Genomic DNA, 19,549 nt, shown 5'->3' with positions numbered 1-19,549 from the left:
TTTTACCATAGGAGTGAAGAGTTACAGACTGACCGAAGAGGCGAATTGTCAATATTCACGGTAATACGTAATGAGATGTAAACAGGTGAGGCCCAGCTAATTTGTCGTCTCTTTTGCTCCTGCGCTGTTTAAATGCTTGACGGAGTTTGATGTGTGGGCATTCTTTTCTCGACTAGCTCGACAGGGGGCTTTTCAAAAGAATTTTTTACTAGTTTTTTCAAGTCGGTCAGAAGCCAATCAAGAGCGTTGTTAATCAGTAATATTGCCTATTTACAGATGCATTATTTTTTCGTCTCTTCGATCTTATTGTTTTGCATTGGATTCGTGACGGAAATTTTTCGAAGATATTATGATTACGTTGAATAGGTTTAAAACTATCACTTTGTCTGTGGTATGTTGAAATATTGTTAACTGTGTTAACATCACGAAATATTCAGTTGATGCATATTAACGATTATTTTCGTTAGTAAATAGTGCTTAACTTTGATACAGCTAGCTGGGAGACCCACCCTGGGACCTTAGTCATAGTGTTCGAAAAAAAGTTTGTTATGATTGTGTTCATTGGTTCCAAAAAATTAGAAAATGTCCAAAGAAGGAATAACACATAGAATTATAAACCACGGTAGAATGATTTAAAAGAATTGACAAGCCCCTTGATTTCCTTTCTCATTTTACAGCTGGTATAATCAATTTGACCGATCGATGTCCTTCTACCGTATGCGTGATAATGTTTGCACCATCGTACAAATAAGGTTCCCGTTTCACCTGTGCATACAATACCTTGGAAAATTAATTACTTATAGTGAATTCGTTTATTATGCGAAACCGAACTTTTTGTCAGTGCGAACCTCAACCTGAGCTGCGTTTTAAGAACAAACGAGCAAACTGACGTTTGTCAGAAAACAAGCAGACCCAATCTTGATACCCGATCCAGATTGGAACTGAATAATAAACGAATTCGCTATTAGTTTGACAGTTGCACCATGACGAAGTGGCAGCGTATTCGTGATTTGTCCCACGCGCAAATGTCGCAAAAAGACATTTCAATCGCCGTGGGAGTGTCCCGGTGGACCGTCAAAAGGGTTTTAGGCCGAGAAAAGAAAGGACAACTATCCGCGAAGGTGGCCACAGGTCGTCCGAGGTCAGCTCGGGTTCCGAGGGTTATCGCTGCTATCAAAAGGAAGATTCGGGTGAATCCAGTGCGTTCAATAAGGAAAATGGCAAAGGAACACGGGATCAGTGACTTTACGGCACGGAAGATCGTAAAGGAAGATTGCGAGGCGAAGTAGAGGGCACGGAAAAAACTCACATGATTACCAACCACATCCGGGAGCTACGAGTCGAACGATGCAAGAAAATCTTTAACTTCCTTAAGCGAAAAAATCCGGTAATCCTGTTCACCGACGAGAGCATGTTTACCGTCGATCCCGTATCAAATTCCAGAACCGATTGGTAAATTAGTTCTCTTCCGGTAAAAGACATGGCCGACGAGCACAAGAACGTGTATCTGACCAAGCATCCTGCTAGAGGTATGGTGTTTGGATTGGTGGCTTCCGATGGCAAAAAAATCGACCCGGTGTTCATTCCAGAAGGCGACAAGGTCAACACGGAGGTCTACATCGGGATTTTAAGTATGTTTTTCCGTGGATCAAAGCCGTGGTCCGAAGCCAAATGTTGTATTTCAATTAGATGGGGCTCCGTGCCACACCTCGAACCGCACTCAGAAGTGGTTGCAGGAGCATCTTCCGTTCTGGGCGAAGGATATGTGGCCGCCATCCAGCCCCGATCTTAATCCGCTGGATTACTTAATATGGCGCCTCATGAAGGCCAAGGCCTGTTCTAAACGCCACCCGAGTACAGCAAGCCTCAGACAAACATTGACTCGTACCTGGAATGAAATGGATCCAGACTACATTATTAGAACCTGCCGTGCATTCCGGAAGCATAATTGCAGCAATTAGAAACTCGATCGATGATTAACATAGTTTAAGACTCTGAGAAACATCTCCCCTTCGAATAACTAAAAAATTCGAAAACGAAGTTTTTGAGAATTTTTTTAATTTTGACATTGCTCAATGATGCAAACATTATCACGCATACAGTATACCACTTGAAATCACTTAAAAGGGATCGATTTTTGATGATCGAGTTCCACATGTGTTATCTGAGTTAACACTCCCTAAAAATCATGGAGTTTAACCTAAGAATTCCGTCGATTTTTCAAAGAATTCACTATGCCATTAGAATTATCATCAGAATCCGCTTAAATCTCTTTCCAGAATTAGTGCGATCGATTTCTCAAAAATCGATTCTCTTGGTATTCTTCTCGGAATTCCCATGGAACTCTCTTTAGAATTCACTTGAACATATTTTTCAATTTTCCATAGAATTGTTTGGAACTATCATCAAAATTAGATGTTTCTTGTTGCTTCAGCGGGCGGTTCTTTGATTGTATGGGCTGGAAAATCGTCTTGAGAATGTAGTGCGGAACTCACTCTTAATTTAAAATATCAATGATGATGCACTTTGTTCGATAGATTATAACACCCATATTGATCCACCGGACAGGTGAATAGAACCTTTGTTACACAGTATAATCTCGTTTTTGATATTATCCATAGATATACGAGGCCTTAATGGATATTTTTATTTTTATTGGTCTCAGTTTCTGAACTGCTAAATTGAACAGCAATTGCTAGTTTGAATTGGAGTCCAAATCATAATTCAATAATCAATAGATTTATGTCTTCACGTTTTTTTCCTAACATGACAATAATTTTAAGATATAAGTGTGGCTTATCTATGTGGAGCTGATATGAGTTTTACGTAGTGCGAAGTGTATATAAATCACTTTCTTTCTCTTGGCTTACAACTGGAGCTTTATGACTTTATACTTAATCTGCTTCATTGTGCTCTACATACTTTAAGCACAATCTTATTATATTGCAATAATATTTGACGAACCAATAAAGTTAAATAATCAATCAGCCCGATTCCCCCCCTCATCGATTTTGTCTTTCGCGAATAACCCGACTGCAATTGAATTTCCCATTCAGTGTGTTGATTCAGGCGCAAGCTAACTATAGTCTAGTCGCTATATTTATAGTCTGGCGGATAAAATTTCAATCAATCAACAAGCGAAACCAATTCAATATATTGTAGACCAACAATTGAAATGGTACTATCAAGTTTTCTAAACAAAACGTTGATTTCCTCGCCAATCGAACGCAAATTACCGGCATCATCGGATTGGGGAAACTTTCCCCAGCCCAAAGATGGTGTTAGTTTGCGTAGTTGGCGTCAGTTTTCACAGTTATCGAAAGTGCCACTCCAGTTGATGAGATATTCATTTTTGGTGACTTCAATCTGCCAGGCGATAGCTCTACATTTCACGCAGGAGCTATTACCCTTCTCGACAACTACAGCGCAGCGACGCTTTCTCAAATTAACCATGTAGTTAACGAAAATGATCGTAGTTTGGACCTCTGCTTCGTGAGCACACAGGACAGGGCTCCAGTAATTTCCTCGGTTCCTTGTGCACTAACTAAGCTAGTTCCAAATCATCCTCCTCTAATTGTCACTGTTGAGGACAAACTCGTGCGTGATTTCGACGATTATCCTGCTACGGTTGCTTATGACTTCCGTAAAGCTGACCACCGTAGCATCATAGATGTATTGTCTAGCATGGCATGGGAGAACATCCTTGATCCAGATGACGTTGAGGCTGCAGCGCAAACCTTGGCATATGTCATTGACAGACACGTCCCGAAAAGAACTCACCACAAAGTGTCTCACCCTCCCTGGCAGACGAGAGAGCCTCTGAAACTACATTACGTGAGGCTGAATCACATGTACCAGCGAGTCTGTCGTGAATGCTTTTCAAGTTTCTAACGAGGCATCCAGCGCAAACTTACAACTATTACATCGCTAAGTGCCGTTTCGAAGCTATTCGAGCTAGTGATTATGGAACCGTTGCTGTCCCATTGCAAGCAGTATTTGAGTGCTGATCGACATGGGTATACTGTCGGCCGCTCTACAACCACCAATCTGCTGTGTCTCACATCGTATATAACCGATAGCATGTCGAATCGGGTTCAAACGGACGTTCTTTATTCAGACCTATCCGCAGCATTCGACAAGTTGAACCATGCTATTGCGATTGCTAAACTCGGCAGGCTCGGTGTATACGGTAATTTTCTGAGTTGGTTTCGATCATATCTTACCGGTCGGCAACTAAAGGTTGCCATAGGAGATTGCAGATCAGCTAGCTTCTTCGCCACATCAGGTATGCCTCAGGGAAGCCACATGGGACCGTTGATTTTTATACTGTACTTCAACGACGTGCATCTGGTCATCGAAGCTCCTCGGTTATCATATGCAGATGACCTCAAAATCTTCCTACGAATCTGCTCCATTGCTGACTGTCACTTTCTGCAACGTCAGCTGAAAATATTCGCTAGTTGGTGCAGGTTAAACAGAATGGTAGTGAACCCAACCTAATGCTCCGCTATTACGGTCTCACGAAAACAACAACCGATAATATTTAGCTATGACATGCTTGGCTCGACAATCAAACGCGTGAATCAGGTGAAAGACTTGTGTGTGATCTTGGATTCGCAGCTTTCATTCAAGCAACGCATTGCATATGTTGTTGATAAGGCGTCAAGAACTTTAGGGTTTATTTTTAGGAAAGCTAAAAAATTCACTGATGTCTAAAATCTCTCTATTGTTCGCTTGTTCGATCGACGCTTGAGTATTGTCCAGCAGTTTGGAACCCAAACTACAACAACGGTGCCGAGAGACTTGAAACTGTTCAACGTCGCTTTCTTCGTTTTGCGTTGCGTAGATTGCCTTGGAATGTTCCGTTTCGATTACCCAGTTACGAAAGCCGTTGTCAACTTACCGACTTAAAACTTCTCCGGACTAGAAGAGACACAAGCAGAGCTCTAACAGTGGCCGATATCCTGCAAGGAAGGACAGATTGCGAGGCTATTCTGAGGCAAATTGACCTGAATGTTCAACGCCGACCGCTTCGTAATAACCTTATGCTAAGACTGCTTCTACGTCGCACAAATTATGGAGCATACGGTGCGATTTGCGGACTGCAGAGAACATTCAACAGAGTTGCATCCGTTTCAGACTTTCATCTCTTCCGTGATGCGCTTCGTCGAAAGTTTTCTTCTGTTTTTCGCCAACAGACTATAAGATATATGTTTTTTAATGTTTTTATGTTATGACCATGCTTGAATGTATATTTTTTTACTGTAGTTGATAAGGATAACATCATTGGGGCTTCATCCAGCCTGTTGATGTAAACCATAGGCGTGCCTTAAGTCAGGAGAAAACGGGTTCTGGAAGTTTTGTTCGCAATTGCTTATGTGTTCTTTTCTGTTGTTGGTCGTGATTTGACAGCTCAATTGGTCAAACAGCTATTTGACAGGTCAATTGGTTCCCGAGATTCTCTCCGCCAGGCTATGAATATAGCGACTAACAGAGCTAACATCATCTACTGTCGAACTGTCCTGTGAGCTTAGCGAGAAATTCGTTTATGTTGCCGTGGTTAATCAAAGAGAATAGAAGTGTTGATATCAATTTTCATCAATGTACATGATCAGTAACCAAGCAAGTATGGTTTATAGAAAGCCTCCCTAATAAAGAAAACCTAACCTTTCCTAGCTAATTAAGGCATAGTCAAGTTCATGATCAAAGCACCAGTAGCTGTTTAATGTGCAATGATGCTATAAAAAATCAATTACTATGGGCGTTATCCTCGAGGACAATAATCCCGAATGATGGATCCATAAATGATCCAATTATTGAACAATTCTGATTTTTCTGTGAAGCTTCCAATGGTATCAACTAAACAACCATTTTTTACATATTACAATAACCTTATTCTTCTAAAGCAGAAAACGGGTTTGCTCTAATCGCAGCCCTAGCAACCATTGTTTGAAAACAGTTGGGTAAATTATATGTTTTAATTTGATCATATGAACGCTTCCATATTCTTCCTGCTATTTGCTTTCGAACGCAAAAATAAGCAAACAAACAAAAACTGGAAAGAGCGACTTCAAGTGACTCAAACAAGGTTTCTCCTCAATGTCCAAAACCAAATAAAGGCATACAAACTCGAAACCAATACAGTTATCGCATTCGAAAGCTCCCAACAAGCTCATGGATACGTACGATGTTCATTGTTTACTTTCACTACCCAACCATGCCAAACAGAGACAAACACGCCCATCTTTCGGGCAGTTTTCAAATCAAAACCTTTAAAACAAGATAGCAAACTTGGATGACAACCTTTGTTGACGAAGAGCCCCACTGATTGACGTCAGCACTTCATGGTGTGACTTTTCAAACCGATCAATTCCAATTAGTGACCACAACCTGTCTGTGCGTCTGTCGGTGTCTGTCAAGCTAATTCTGCGATATCCCGGCTCAAACAGGACCATTATTACTTCTCGCTAATGTACACATCTCTTCCTTCTTTGCTTCCTCCCCCATCGTTCCGGATGCAATTTCTCCGGTGACACACTCCGCTACTGGCTTGTCGCCTACAGATGGAAGTCACTCTGTTTGTTCCTTCTTTTCCGCCGTCCGTCTGGCTTGCTATTCACACAACCACTACCACTACTACCACGGCCACTTCCGAACGGGAACACGTCTACTCATAACTGGTTTTCGATGTCGCTTTTAGCTTTCGATCGGCACCAGAAGGAACCCGTAAACTTTTGCAGGTATCATCAGCTTTGACGTTTCCCGTTCAGAGTAAAAACAATCACCACGACGACACGATTCCCTTTGACGATCCTCAACTTCCAGGAGCAATCCCAGGATAGTGAAATCCGGTTTCGTTGCGTTTTCTTCCTTCGTTCTTCCCGAGACAATCAACCAACAAACCTTCAAACTTTTCCTCCTCTTCACGATATGGCCGGATAGCTACTTGCTAGTGTCACTTGCCACCTCTTCAAAATCGAAAAAAAAATAACCTTTTTCACCGTCCCACTCTGCCCCTCACATATACAATCTCGCGCGCGCCTGGTGCTACGCACGCAAACACACACACTCACACACCAACTTCTTCTCCGAAGAACCAGCAGCAGCAGTAGAGCTCCTCCACCACGATTCCGACGACGGAAAGGAAAAAAAAAAGATTTCAAAATTTCCACACACTCCACAAGGATTTTCCGACACGTCACGCACAAATTCACGCCTGCACCGGAAGCAGATTGCTGCACTTGTCGCACCGGAAACCGACACCAAATTTCCAAATTCTTGCTGCAGGCAGACGGGCGATTGGGAAACGAAGTCTTGCTCGCTCTCCGTGTACGTACGTAAGCTACTCGAATCGGGACTTGATCTCGACGGGACGAAAAATTTCATTCGAATGCGAAAAATCAGCCAGCGAGTAGACGACCAGCGCCGAGACGATGACGCAAATGACAGTGACAGTTCGCGGGGTAAAACTGTCAAACAGGGGTGTTCATGCGGTTGGATCGCTAGCCCGAACACCAGATGGCGCTTCGAATCCATGTGATGCAGAAAAGGTCTGCACACTTAATCATGGCTTCCCAGTTCGGTAATTATTTTTTTAACAGTTTTCGAACCGTACTTCACAAAAAATACCAAACATTCAGCTATTCTCAATAAAACTACTGATGTTTCGTAACTTTTTCGACAAACTACTTAATACGGCAATAGGTAATAGCTAGGGGTAAGACAACTGTACCAACAACTGTACTCAGAGTTAATATATTTGCAGTGAGTAAATTTGAGTTACTCATATTTACTCAAAAACAAACAAAGTAGTCTAATATTTTTCATCAAATAATATTAAAACAATCCCCGTCTGACAGAATGTTTTGATTTCAAGATTTAGTTTTCATTCATTAAAAGATCCAAGTTAGATGGCTCTTGTCCAAGCCAAGGGATGTTAAGGTCTCTTTTGCTTTCTAGGATGGATGGCTAAAGCACAGACAAACAGACATAACACTCGCAAGTTGTTCATCGAACAAGCATTTAACGGACTATTTAAAAGTATCGTAGTTGGTAGTACCGCCACCTGTGGCACGCATAGTCAATTCACTTGCGTTTGACGTTTACACACTACCGCCATCTGTTCAGCGGTGTGCCCACCACAGTGTACTCAACAGATGGCGATAATGTTTTAACGACGATGTTTTACAGTGAGAAATATTCAATGTGTTATGTCTGTTTGTCTGTGGCTAAAGTGTAATGTTTTTGAAGTTTTTGGTGATGTGCACGGAGAACAAATTATAGCAGACGCAATTATTTTTCCGGTCAAAATAACTATATTGTTCAATTGTTTTAGAGATAACCCGAAACTATAGTTGATTTGACTATATATAGAGGGCAACAACTATAGTCCATAGTTGGCTCCTCGGTTGGCTCAACTATATTTTTCAGTAGATGAACAAACGCCAAATTTCAAAATACAACTATGCGTTAGTTGATTCAAGAAAACTATTGTTAGAAAAGCAAAATTTTACAATGTTCATTAAACGAACTGCTCTTTATTATCGACATATTAAATAAAGTTTGTTTTGCTTCTTTATCGATCTCAGAAACACAACTGCAAAATCATAAAAAAAAAGTGAACAAGAACATTCAACTTAGATTTGAACCGTGTTCATCTGCGTGAGAGCCAGCTATCTTATGGCCTGCTCTACGCATCACAAGTTAAAAGTATGTGGATTTATGATGATCACTTGAAACCAAATTATATAAATAAATTACATTTGACGGTTGGTATAATTGATCAAATTATAGTTGAATTGAGTACAAGATGAACAGTTGAATCTATTAGGTTGATATGATTGAGTTGACGGTCAAATTAATGTTGGAATAACTATAGGTTTCTTTCAAACAACAATATTTTTCCATGTGAAAGTAACTATTAGGATTGTTATCTTAACTTAACGAATTTGGTCTCCGTGTAGTGGTGTTAGTGTTTCCATATCCCAGCCATTTATAATGGATCATTGAAGATGCTGAGGTTTTGACAGAACCGTACTGTGGCTACCACAGTATTTTACATTGGTTCGTCCGTATACAGTAGCGCCAAATGAAAGCTGTGGTTGGTTCAAAACTCAGCCATCTAAAATGATCCATTACCCGAGAATCTTAAAAAAGTTGAAGACCCTTCCCGGAAATCGGGAAATATTTTCGGTAGTTATTTATTAAAACTTGAACTTCGTCAGGATTTCTCCCGGAAGATTTTTTCGACAATTTCTGGAAGTTTCTTCCAACTTCCCCTTGAAGATTTCGACCAGCTTCTTCTGAAGGATTCTTATGGTTTCTCTGGGAGGTTTCGTCTGACTTTGCACGAAAGTTTTTTCCAACATCTCCTGGAAGTTTTTTTTTAAAACTTGCCCTGGAAGAATCTTCCACCTTCTCCCGCAAATTTCGTCCATTGTACAACGGAAGTTTCATCATCTTTTCATTCCAACAGTATCAAATTACAATCAGAAGTCCTACCGCTGGAAGTGGAAACTATTTGCTATTTCATCCGGACTTCCCACGGAAAACTTTTCTGAATTATTCTGAAAGTTTCAACCGGCTGCCTAAATTTGCATGGAAGTCTCTTCTAACTTTGCCCGGGAGTTTCCCACAGATTGTGTCAGAAGCATCTACCGGTTTCGTTTGAAAGATTCTTCACCAGGAAGCTTTCCTGACTTCGCACTAAAGATTCGTCAAACTTTCTCCGGAAATTTCTATCAAGTTTCCCCAAAAGTTGTGTGGTCATTTTTAATATAAAATATGTTTAACATGGTTTTCGTATACAAAAAAACTGCTTCTCGGGAAGGCAAACTAGTTTTCTGGAAATCGGGAAATGATAATTCTGGTAAATTGTCCGGGAAGGAAATACTAGCTGGTGTGATTTCAAAACTAAGGAAGTAAGAATTTGGCCAAATGTTTTCAGAAGATTAAGTTAGCTCATGAAAATTAATACTCAACTCACAAAATCGGTCAGAGATTTCATATTTTGTTGCACTACATGCCTAAAATGTGGAAACTCATAATTAATAATTATTACACACAAAGAACAAAAATTGTTCAAATAAAAATATTGTATTTTCAAATTGAAAGTTTCTCAAAACTCGCAGTTTCAACTATGAAAATATATAAATCGAAATTTATGTTTTTGATTTGAAAGTGCTTCTTTCAATTTTGACGTGTAATTTTAAAAGTGCATTTTTTTAAATGAAAAGTTATTCAACTGTCAAAAATACCGACATTTTTCATAGAGCTTCTTGACGTTTAATCGGCGCACACTACTGCACCGTTTAAATCGAACGAGTGCGAGCAAGAGGAAAATAGATTAGTGGGAAAACATACCGTGCATTCATCCATGTGTGCTAGATAGAGAAAGACGATTAAACGTCAAAAAGGTCTATGGCAGCACTGAACCTTCATTTACCGCCTTTTTACATTTTTAATAGTGCGTTTCAAAATGAGAGATCAGTTTGTTCAATTCCGCCGGAAAAGTAGTGGAATCAATCCGGATCAAGTGCGAAAACGTGAGCATCGATTGGTAATGTTATTCTGATTGTGCGACCCTTTTTTATTGAGGACAATGACTAGGATAATGATGAAAAACGGAGAGAAATGGTGACGTTTCATGAAGATTTCGTTCTCTGGCGTGGGTGGAACCTACGTTTCATAAATACTTTTAAATAGCTTCCAGTAAATGATTCTCTTAACCCGGTCGCGGTGTTGACCTATATATATGATTATATTCAGGTGATTGGTTAGAAATTTAAGGGAGTAAATTTTCCCCATATGAATGCAAAGTACATACATATCGTCTTTTTCTCCACTAACAGCTCCTCTTCCACTCAATCAAGAAGCTATCGATTATTGCCATGGGTCTGAGCGAGAAGCAAAGCCGCATTTAACTGATCCTGAGCCTGATCCGAACATACGTGGGGCAAAGACAGTCCAATGAAGTTGTCGGCTATGACAAAAAGGCAAACCCTGAGATGGATTTAAGCAAGATGCAAGTGGGACTGTAAGTTAATGTTAATTTAATTAATGAAAATTAGGTGGCTTGTAATCTTTTCGTTTCCGGTTTTATGTAGGCAAAATCCACAGCGGAGATTGAAGATGATGACTGATTCGCACCGTAATTCGATTGCCTAGGATGTTGCTTTCCCTGTTCGGAGAGGAGAGCTACCGAATAATCTGTTCGCATCAGAACACGGAACCATCATGTTGTAATCGCTTTTGACCATAAAATACTACCTCCGGACATTGATGGAAGACCCCGATTCAGGGGAGCAACGGTGAACGAGAAACTGAATGGTGAACCCTTCCCAAAGCTGGTATGAACGATTTCTGTACCAGCGAATACAACGTGCATTGCCGTTGGAATCCACCAGGCTGCCAGTACCTGGTCCACGTTCGAACCGATGGACCCCCGTCCAAAATTGATCGTTCGATCCCCAAGGTAAAGATCGAGAAGGAAGACAGCCACGATGTCAACATCATCGCTATTAGCCTCGAAAACGACTAATAATTATAATTTATTATATATTTTGGAAACAAAAGAAATATATGTGTGACCTTTCAATCAAATTATAAAAACTTTAAATGTAATATTTATTTTAATTTATATTAAAAAAAATTAGTTATTATGTTGAAAATGCTTGGTTTTAAATTGAAAATATTTTTTTTTCAGCTTAAAATGGCACATGTTATTTTAACTATGCAGAATTTTCTCGTAAAACCTATGTTTTGAATTAAACGTAATCCACTTTTAATTTCTGCACTACCAAACTTTTTATTTGACAGTACTACAATTATTTTTAAAAGCTTAAACTTTTAAAAGAAAGTAGCAGGAAACTTTTGAATTGACAGTTGGATTACTTTCATTTTGAAAGCCAAGCGCTTTCTACCAAAAAGAACCAATGCAAACTTTTAATTCGACGAATGGTTTTTTTTAATTTTATTAGCGATTATTTTTTGTGTGTATTAATAATTACGGTCTTTTGTGATAAGTAACATTTTATTTACCAGCATTCATTAAGGAAGAGGGGTTTAAATCTCTGAGAATATTTAGCTGGAAAATGGCAGAGTTAGAGTCAACTCTCTCCAGAAGCGTTCGTTGTTTGCCCTGATACTCCTACAAACATCAATAGACACGAGTTGAAAAAGGTTGAACAGGAACAGGTTGAATTTTCATCGTCTGATATTTCTCGATGAACATTTCAAATGGTCCTATCTGCTTTGATCGATTCTCTTCATCGACTTTCTCTTTCGTCAATAACTCAGCTGCAAAACCTTTCCCTGTTGTATTTGACGTTTTGGACGCTAAATAAGAACCTCATTTATCAAACTATGTTGTAGAATTAGCGCGAAATCTGTTTGAATAGCAGTGGTTATGAAAAGAGAAAGTCGATGAAGAGAATCGATCAAAGCAGATAGGACCATTTGAAATGTTCATCGAGATTTAACACAAAAGGAGCATTGTTGAATGCAGTCGTTTATTTAATTATTCATCCTAAGTCCAAATAGGTTAGTTCTGGCCAACTTCATAGTTGATTCTATTCTGAAACTTCGTCGTCGTCGATCGTCGAAAGGATATAGGAACCATCACATACCATTTTTTAATACTGGAACTGTCCAGAATCTACCATTGGATTAACTGGATTATATGGAATCATCCCTGGACAGTCATGACTCCCCCTTAATATTGAGTGCAATTCTTCCTTTGATTGTCCGGAATCCTCCCTGGGATAGTTCATGTTCCTTCTTTGGATTTTCCGAAGTTACCTTTGATATTGTTGGGAAACCGAACTGGGATTGTCTGAAATTCCCGCTAGGCTTCCCGCATAAACGCGAACCATAAATTGACCTTACCTAAAATGGTTAAAAATTGTTTATAATCCCTGCTAAACTTTAACTGAAATGGTTATGGAACTTTACATGAATGTTTAATGATAAAGTTTCAACCTTATGTATTATGGTTTTTTGGAACTGGACCTTACAAATAATGGGTTGTTAAGAACCATTACCGTTCCAAATTATTGTTTTCTCCATACATTTTCGGAAAGAGAACTTATGGTTCGCGTTTATGCGGGTTGTTCGGAATCTCTACTTAGACTGTCATAAATCTCCTTTGCGATTGACTGGAACCCTCCTAGAGATTGTACAAAATCACCCTAATAAAACGTCATCGGCATGGCAGTAAAGCAAGACAGCTCTGACTGTTCCGTAAGGTCACCATAGAAATCTTCCATCGATTTTGAGGGGAAAGCTTGTAGTTCCTTTCATACACGTGCAATTGCCCTTTGCTTGCTGAAAGATCTTCCCAGTAAAGCATTGCAAGCGCACCGTTTAAAATGTTGTTGCTTTGCTTTGCTTGACAGTATCGATTGCTATGTGTATCTTATGTTGAGCAACGCGAGTTACTCAGAGTTACTCAAAATTAACTCCGATTTTACTCATGATCAAAAGCTGTCTTGCCGCAAGGGTAATAGCAACAGTAATAGCAAGTACTGAATTTTTCGTAAAATGACAGATTTACGGTGAATGACTAAAACTCAGTAAAATAGTAGAATCCAAGTGAAATTTATGCGTCACTTGTGGCGGGAAATAATACTAGTCGATGGTGTTAAATTTATGACAGCCGGTTCAAATACCAGAGTTTGATTGATAAATTTAAAAAAAATGCAAAATAGTGACATGATCTTGGATACGATCAAGTATGGGTGATACATGTAGGAAATTTGTCGAATAATGTAATGTTATGTTAATTTTCATTGCAATGTCGTTGAAAGATAATGAAAATGCGTTTTTGATGCACCGATATTATTTAGGTAATGTTTTGAATGATTGCAGATTCCCATCCCGAAATTGACGTCCAAGTCAGTCTGCTGGATGTACTGGATTATGTGCTAGAGACCTAGCATATTGTGTGCCTGGGCTACACCAGTAGATCAGCAGCAAAGCAAGAATTGAGGGGAATGGGTTTGAGCTGCAAAGTTCCCATCCCGGAGAGCGGCCACATGAAATTAATCTCAAATTACCGCACGACAACAAACTTTGGGACTTATATTTGTAATCAGGTAAAAGTTGATAGAATATTACAGTTATCAACATGATTTGTTCTCGAATTCTGTGTACATCGTACAACGTAATATTAGGAACGGAATGACTAATGTGCAGCAGTTTTGATGTAATATTCTACAACTTTTTTATGTATTCGTCAGATGTGGTATGTCTCTCCAGTGGGATGCCTTGACCATTTATCATTTTCAAGAGCTGACATCTACTAACTAGACGTGAAAAAGAACTGGCATCACTGATAAGTTCGAAATTTGGTGGCTTGCTCAATGCTTCAGTGGCGCCACCATGAAAAATGCAAGCACATTCCCAACTAAAACATTATTTGCGATGAATGTGATTGTGAGAGTTATGTCTGTTTGTCTGTGGCCTAAGTCAACTTGCTTGTGTCATCCTCCTCCGTTTCATCTCGTGCACTTTACCTCGGAAATCTCTGTGTGATAACAGAAAACCCTCGAGAAAACCTATGTGAAAATAAGTGAAACACACGACCATGCATGCCAATCAATAATTGTCCGTGGTAGAACATTCGCGTTCGGCACAATACCGGCACAATGTGGCTCACTGTAAACAGCGTTAAGCGTTTTTTTTTTGTTCTTTTTTTTTTGTAAAAGTATTGTTTATTTCTGTGTTAAAACATTAATTTACACGTATTATTGTTCACAATCGATGTAAAAATTTAGGGCACTAACATCTATTCTATCGTTAACAGAATTAACATAGTCGATGTACAATACAAAGATTTTCAAAATTTCGTTTCGTTTTCTTAGCCCTATGTTCAGAAGTTCTGGTCGAAGCAGATCCTCGATGGACAGCCTTTGCCAGCCGCCGAGTATCGTCGTAGTCCTCTGCTGTATGGAAGCCCATGCGTGCGCCACGCGGGGGCAGGCGCCGAACTTGTGCTGCAATGTTTCAACCGTAGCGTTGCAGTGCAAGCAGCTCTCGCCGGCTACCCATTGGATGATCTTCATCAACCTTCTATGCTCCGTCTTCTCGTTGATCAGCATATACAAGCTGCTCCGATGGCTTGATGACATTTGTTTCGACCCGATATTCGTCTAAATACGTCTCCAGTTTGATCCAGGATATTTTCTCTCGACCCGTGGGGTATCTGTCCGCTCCAGAAGAACACGATGAATTTGGTCGCTGGAGGGGTGTTCTCGGATAAGTGGGGGGAGAAGTGGAATTTGTTGGGCTAATAGTTTAAGGCAAGGAAGATCTGCGGGAGGAGGAATTGCTTGGTTCAGAAGGGACCAAGCATATTCTTGCGGTAAGCGCTTTGTGGTTCGTAAAAGAGCATACATGCGTGTCTGCACTCCGGAGATACGTGCATAGACCATTGCTGACGTATATGCGGTCGAGCCTGGAGACCGAGTTGTGCGTTACGTATGTGGACGAGGGGGTCGTGGGGTACAACTTAACCCAAACATCGTTGAGTTGTAGCTGCTGTACCGTGGCCTGGAGAGCGGGGCTGCTGTTGAAGCCCGACGAGTCACATGATCGTAGCACACAGTTAAAATCTCCGGCAAGTATTAGATGTTCGGTGTTATGCCGAAGATAAAAGGCGACGGTATTATTGAAAAAGCGTTCTCGCTCGGCAAGCATTGCTGTGCCCGACGGTGCATATACGTTTGCCAATGTGGTGTTTTCAACCCGCAGAGCAACGAGCCTGCCATCCAAGCTCTTTTCTATATGGGAAAACCGAATGTATTCTTTTAGCGCTATAGCAGTCCCCCTTCTCGAATGATCGACATTTGCGACAACGTTATAGCCACACACAAAAAATTATCGTTAGTACAACTGAAAAAACCATTGGTAGAATTAAAAGTTTTCGTTGGTTCTTTTTGGTAGAAAGTCTTTAGCTTTCAAAACAAAAGTCAGCTTACTGTCAATTCAAAAGTTGCGTGCATGCTACTTTTAAAAGTTGAAACTTTCAAAACGAATTGTAGTTCTGTCAAATGAAAAGCATGATAGTGTTATAATTAAAAGTGGATTATTTTTGTATTGAATCAAACTTTTGTCATGAAAGTTTGGTATAGTTGAAATAACATGTGCCGTTTTGAATCTATAACATAAGTATTTTCAATTTAAATTCGAGCATTTTCAACATTACAATATCAATTTTGATTTTAAGTATTATTTCTATTAATTATTTTTTTATGAATTAAAAAAAATAACCTCAAATATATTTATTAATATCCGCAAGAATATACGTATTGTAAAATATAACAAATATTATCCATAGGCTCTCAGCGAGTATAAAATCGTTGTCATTGTTCTACTTTATCACAAAAGTTGGATCACCGACGAGGTTGGATGGAATCCGGAACCCAGATGGATTTTTTCCGCCGATTATTGATTCGGACCTATTGATGACAACGGTAGATTTCATCGTCTGGAAATAAAATAAAGTTTACTTGATGCAATAATATTGATAATTAAATACTTACAATTTTAACTGTTGATGTCACCGCGTGCGAACTACATATCCGGCAAAACCAGCAATCCGGCAAGTAAGAATATTGCCTTGAATATCTAACGAATTTTAATTTATGCTTCTAGTTTCGTTCCACACAAAGAACATGATTTGCAAATTTTGACGTCAAGGTTAAAATTAGCGGCAAATCTATGTCCAGTGCTGCCAAAAACGTTGCTATGACAAGGTGTTTTTGACAGTTAAACAGTTTTCATTTTAAAAATATGCACTTTTAAAAATACAAGTTGAAAATGAAAAATAAACTTTCAAAACAAATCAAATACTTTCATTTTGAGAATTTTCGTGCTTAAAACTATCAAAGTCGGGAAACTTTTATTTTGAAAATGTATGGTTTTTATTAATACAATTTTTGTTTTTTGTGTGCAGGAATCGAGAGCTGCTCGTTCTCCACTTCTTGCAGAAACACGATGTCAAGCTCCATCGTTCTGAGAAAAGTTCGGAAGGCGTTGAGTTTTGTTTCGTTGGTGATCGTGTTTATATTGATAGTAGCGATGTTGTAGCTGGCGATTGGATTCACGATTGGTTTTCCAGATCCCGCTCGTCATCGATACCATCTCGTCGCTTTCTGGTTCTAGGGCGTCCTCTAGAGTTTGAGCTGTGCGTTGACATTGTCGAGTCGTCTGTCTCGTTGCCATCGGACTTTCCACCACAGACAAACAGACATAACACATTGAATATTTCTCACTGTAAAACATCGTCGCTAAAACATTACCGCCATCTGTTGAGTACACTCTGGTGGGCACTCACTGAACAGATGGCGGCAGTGTGTAAACGTCAAACGCAAGGGAATTGACTATGCGCGCCACAGGTGGCGGTACTACCAACTACGATACTTTTAAATTGTCCGTTAAATGCTTGTTCGACGAACAACTTGCAAGTGTTATGTCTGTTTGTCTGTGTTTCCACCATCAGGGGACTGTTGACCGGACGTGTTGGACAGCGACCTTTTCTCTGGCGGCGGTTTTGGACCCGATACGGGTATGATGGGGAGAGTGAGTGGAGGAAATTGTGTCTCCGACTGCGTGTTAATTGGTTTTTGTGTAACCGACAACAACTGCTGTTTCGGCTTCTTCGACGGTGGGGGTTTTGTCTGCAACGTTGGCTTTTGGCTCCGTGGCTTCGCATATGGTTTGGTTGGTGTTGGTGCAGGCTGCTTTGTCGCATCGGCATACGACTTCTGCACTAGCAGCTTTTTGTTCTGCACGCAGGTGGCACCGATGTGGATGAAATCCCGGCAGTGTCGGCAAGTTTGACGTTGACCAAAATAGGATAGCAACGTCGATTCCCCGTCGATAGTGACCCACGACTCGATGTTGTGTTTCACGATCATCTTGGCAATCCGAACACCAGTGGAAATGCCCGGAAAGTACAAATCACCTCCGCACATGTGTTCGCGAACTGAGATGACGTCACCGTACGTGGACAGGAATTTGATGATGGCTTCGTCCGATACGTCCTCAGACAGATCATACAGCTTCACCTCCACTGCCCCGTCTTCCATGGTTATTCGCAGGGGAACCATCTTCCCCTCACTCACTTGCACTTCGTGTTTTCTGTCGTGTTCTTCGCACACTTTTTGTGCCAGCTCCAGGTCGACGACCTTCACGAAGGCACACCCGAGACTTCTGCTATACTGTATTCTCAGCACTTCACCGGGCTTTAAACCCAACATGGTTCCAACAAAGTTTTGCACTTTTGCATAGTCCGGTTTTTTCGGCAACATCGCATAATCTATGCGGAATGTGTTGGCAAAACAAGAATGTAAACAAACTTTATGAAAGTCATGCGGGCTCGAGCACTCCTTACTCAGATTTTTTTTGGCGGGATTCATCTGAAGAAGAGCAAAACTATTTGCTAATTGAGAACATTTTCAAGCAGTTATCGATTGACTTGCAAAATGAAATAGATTCAATCCGCAGTACCCAGATACGACCCAATCAAAAAGGACTCCAGACATATTCCGGAGAACTTCGAGGTTTGGGCGTAATTGGTTTTGTAAACAAACACGTAAATCGCCGATTTCTCGCGAATAAAAGGTCAATATTGCAAACAAACTATGCCAAATGATGGAGAACCTCTACCTGTTTGGGCCTGTTCATAAACTACGTAGACAGTTTTTTGGGATTCTTGACCCCCCCCCCCCACCCCCTGCGTAGACAATTCTCGATGAACATTTCAAATGGTCCTATCTGCTTTGATCGATTCTCTTAATCGACTTTCTCTTTTCATAACCACTGCTATGCAAACAGATTTCGCGTTAATTCTACCACATAGTTTGATAAAGGAGGTTCTAATCTAGCGTCCAAAACGTCAAATACAACAGGGAAAGGTTTTGCAGCTGAGTTATTGACGAAAGAGAAAGTCGATGAAGAGAATCGATCAAAGCAGATAGGACCATTTGAAATGTTCATCGAGAATTGTCCATACAAAAAATTTAAAATTTGTATGGGCCGTGGATAATTGTCAACCCCCCCCCCCCCCCTAAACGGTCTACGTAGTTTATGGACAGCCCCTTTGTGGTGTTAGTTTTTTAGAGTGGACTTTAATTCGCGAGAAATAGGCGATTGACCGGTTTGTTTACAAAACCAATTACGCCCTAATCTTGAAGTTCTCCTGATATGCTAGCAGTTCCACATGGTAAGAAAAAACACACCCAAAAGTAAGTTTTTTCCACTCATCTCGGTATACTATCAGGCGCCCAATGCCAAATGACGTCACTTTTTCGCCGGCAATTCGAGTGGGTAGTTTACCCATATTATGGTACGTTTAGTTTTGACCGATCCGGGTGGTTCTACCCAAATTTGGGTATTTTTGAAATAGCGTGTATACACTAATAAAATCGACAATATTGATTTTATAAGAATATCGACGATATCGACGTCAGATCGCCCAATGGTAACACTACTTTGTTTCTAGATTTCCTTTCATAAGGGCCAATGTCGCAAACGTAAACAATGATTA

At 40.2% G+C, this 19,549-nt stretch overlaps 1 protein-coding gene across 8 annotated transcripts in view; it reads right to left on the bottom strand.

Moving 5' to 3' along the window:
- The window catches only part of AP-1gamma (adaptor protein complex 1, gamma subunit), a 104,278-nt gene extending 96,907 nt beyond the window's left edge, over window positions 1-7,371 (bottom strand). For 3 of the 8 annotated variants that reach the window (XM_065220718.1, XM_065220721.1, XM_065220722.1), the window contains exon 1: window positions 6,786-7,369. The gene's annotated coding sequence lies outside the window, so the exon portion shown is untranslated. Of the gene's footprint in view, window positions 1-6,785 lie in introns of all 8 variants that reach the window. The other 5 variants (XM_065220714.1, XM_065220723.1, XM_065220720.1 and 2 more) reach the window with 4 other exon arrangements.
- Window positions 7,372-19,549: the final 12,178 nt, after the last annotated feature.

The sequence above is a fragment of the Ochlerotatus camptorhynchus genome, unplaced genomic scaffold (assembly GCF_037179485.1).
Source record: "Ochlerotatus camptorhynchus isolate MF236.1 unplaced genomic scaffold, CSIRO-AGI_Acam_v1.1 ptg000131l, whole genome shotgun sequence".
In the NCBI taxonomy this organism is placed as follows: domain Eukaryota; kingdom Metazoa; phylum Arthropoda; class Insecta; order Diptera; family Culicidae; genus Ochlerotatus; species Ochlerotatus camptorhynchus.
The sequence above is the reverse complement of the archived record's forward strand: the minus strand, read 5'-3'. Positions and strand labels throughout refer to the sequence as shown.